At 26.8% G+C, this 3447-nt stretch overlaps 1 long non-coding RNA gene across 1 annotated transcript in view; it reads left to right on the top strand.

Moving 5' to 3' along the window:
• Positions 1-288: 288 nt before the first annotated feature.
• The window catches only part of LOC139426387 (uncharacterized), a 7231-nt gene continuing 4072 nt past the window's right edge, over positions 289-3447 (top strand). The window contains exon 1 of the long non-coding RNA XR_011637657.1: positions 289-388. This is a non-coding gene — a long non-coding RNA (uncharacterized lncRNA). The remainder of the gene's footprint in view (positions 389-3447) is intronic.

The raw sequence follows: 3447 nt of genomic DNA, 5'->3' as shown, positions 1-3447 counted from the left end.
TATATATATATATATATATCATAATAATCATAAATATTGTGTATGCGAGTATATTTATGTTCACTTAATATTCAGTTTCATTTTTAAAACCCGATTGTACTGTTTGGATTGATCACATAAGTTATTTACGACGGTGATTTTTTAAAAAAAATATTTGGATGCATTTTTATTTAATTTTATAGAATTATAAATTTTGAACAAATTTTTAAAATTTGTCCGGTGTTTTTTAATTTAATTGGTTTTTTTCCATCTTGTGTTTATTTTTAAATTTTTTTAATACCTTTTATAGGTCTGTCTAGTGCTCAAAGGTATGGGGGAGGTTTTGACAGAGTATATGGAGCAGCATCTGGAAGAGGCTATGGTGCAAGCAGCGATATAAATGGATATGGTGTGCATTTTATATTTATTTATTTACCAATAATAACATATGCTTTCTATTTAACAACATTGCTAATTCGTACAAGGCAATTTGTTGCCTCTTTTTTTTAAACTCATAGAATTTACAAAGTTTTGAAATACAATATAATGCAAACGTGAGTATAGGTAATTTATAAGAATCAAATTACATTTCAGAAAAACTATTTTATTCTTAATTATTGGATTGAGAGTCACATATATCATAAAAATTGTTGATGTGTCTCTTTCAGCCAGCGTTTGTTACTTGATATTATTTTGACATTGTTGGTTATGTGATATTTTTTAAATATTATATAATTTGATCATTTGGTGCTGCATATATTTTGTAGCATTCTATTACTTTTTATTTGTTCACTTTGTCAAATTGCTCAATTTATGTCATAAGAATTAACTTATTTTATAACAGCAATAGTAGTTTTTTTTCTTGTCCCGTAATTACGTTTATCTTGACCTTATTTTCAATTCTTGAATAGTTTTGTTTTGAAAATTGGTTTTAAGGATATTTTTGCATGATCAAAATTTCTAATGCTTATTAGTACAATAAAAACAGAATTTAAACAAGACATGGAAAAAAAAAACCTACAGCAGTTGAAATTTTTGTTAAATACAATGTTAAATACTTTGTTAAATACAATCTTACTTTTATGTTATAAGATAACACTTAAACTATGATTTTCATTTCTGTTAAATACAATCTAGTCGCATTTATTATTTGTCTTTTCTTTTTCTTTTTATTTTAACCCAGTATTTACACTAATAACGAAATTTAAGTTTCAGTTTGTAGCAAAACAGATAATATTCAAAAGTAAAAAATTGCATAATTCCTAACCTCTTTAAGTGCTCGTACTTCTTTGTATTGTGTCTTAATACTATTGTTTACGCAATTTATTTTAGTCTATTACACGTTAAAATTGTAAAAGGGTATCATACTGCACACTAAACATATTTGAACATATTCTTATTGTTTTGGTCCCATCTTTTTGTCCCTCAATGTTTATTATAGTTTGTCTAAAGTAAGAACTCCCCTAGCCATCCGTCTGGACCAGTGGCGCTGACTATGTTAACGAGATAAAACTATTTCAAGTAGGGGTGTGGGGTCATTATTTAGCACAGGTTTTGACACTGGTCGGGGAGAGAAAGGGAATCTTTTTCTTCTATTGTGTTAGCCAAGAGTGAAGAGAAGCTACCCTCCTTGAAATGCGCTATTCTAGTTTCCATAGCAGCCGACGGCCTCAGACTTTGTAGAGGAGGGAGTTCTTACGGTAGACAAACTATGTGATTTTTTTTATTTCGTTACCTCTATAGGTGCTAATGAACAGGGGTTTGAAAGCTCAAATGGTGGACATCGTAAGTTGCATCATACATCCACTTTCAAACGAATTTGTTTTCCCGATAATGATACTTTCATTTTTGATAAATTTGTAATTCGTTTAATTCTTAAAAGCTAATGATTAAATCAAAGCTTAGACCATGACACTTAACAATTTTTGAAATATATTAGTTCAATTATATGGAGAAGTTTACGAATAGAGTTCATTGCTTTATTTTGGATCCCGAATAACTCAAAAAAGTGATATCTAATGCTTGAAATAATACAAATCAGATTACATGCAGAACTCATTTCCAAGTATTATAAGTTGGATGTTTGATAGTATTAAAAAATATGGGTATTTAATTTATTATTAGTCACGTAAATGTTTCTTAATTATATTAATTGCAAAAATAATAACATATGGTTATAACAAATTGATCCAAGGAGTACTCTTATGTTATTATGTTATTATGTTATTTTTACCTTTTATCTTACCTTTTGCCATTTTTTTAATCCATTTCAATATTTTGGAAAAATCAACTTTCAAGCTCCCTAATAAATAGTATTAAAGTATCTTAAGTGTTTTATCAAAGTATACAGTACTAATAAATTTATCAAGAGAGTATATGAAAAATAGAGGTCTGTTATTTTATTTTTTTCATTTGTCCCTTTATCCTTTTCAATCCTTGCTGCAAAAGCAACCTTTAAGCTTTAGCAAGACTCTGACAGCTTGTAGTTTTTGCCAAATGGCGCTTTTCCCCCAGATTTTGCATTTTATTTTTCATATTAAAAGTACTTATTGTTGAATATAGTATATACTTCCTTTCATTATAATCTAATTTTTACGAAGTAGCAGTAAAATATAATTCACTATTATGTACTTACATTTATTCCAATATACTGGGAAGTGATTTTATTATATACTGCAGACAGATGGATGAAGAGTACGATAATTAGAAATTTCAGAAGCTTCGTTAGAATTGCTATCCGTAGCATAGTCATCTATTGCAAAAAATAAATCATGTATTGTAATTCTTAAGCATAAATTTTTACCTATTGAAAAGTACCGAAATTGAAAAATGTTAATTTAAATAGCTTTTAAATAAAATAGCTTTTAAAGTAAAATAATTTTAAATTAAATAATTATTAATAGAGTTTTTATCTACAGGAAAGAGACTTGTGTCTCAAGAACGTATACTCAAAAAACTAAAATGTCGTGCCAATGTCGTACCAACTCACTAAAAGGTCGTGCCAATAAATACAATGCATAGAATAGGAATCGCTACGAGATATTTGGGGAATTAAAGAAAATAAATATTTAAATTCGTACGAATAATTATTAAACAAAATCGTCTTAAGAATAATTATTAAAATATTCGATCCAATATTAATACAATAATAATTAAATATTCAATTAAATTATTATTGATCGTATTTAAATCGTATTTCATTTGTTAATAATTTGTAAGAATAATTATTAAGAAATCGAATACGATTATGTGAAGAAATCTTTCGAAGTTTTTATTAATGTAAATATTTTTACTCTACCTCTGATGTAAAAAAAAAAGATAAAAAAATTCAAAATAAAAAGTAATATTTTTAAAAACCACGTTTTAGTAGTGGAGAATAATAATTAAGAAAAAAATTGAAAAACGAAAAACGTGGGGCGCATGAAATACATAACAGTAATGTTATATTAGTGTGTGTATGTAAAATAG

This window comes from Parasteatoda tepidariorum, chromosome 9, assembly GCF_043381705.1.
Source record: "Parasteatoda tepidariorum isolate YZ-2023 chromosome 9, CAS_Ptep_4.0, whole genome shotgun sequence".
Classification (NCBI taxonomy): Eukaryota; Metazoa; Arthropoda; class Arachnida; order Araneae; family Theridiidae; genus Parasteatoda; species Parasteatoda tepidariorum.
Note: the sequence above shows the minus strand (reverse complement) of the source record. Positions and strands in the feature narration are given on the sequence as shown.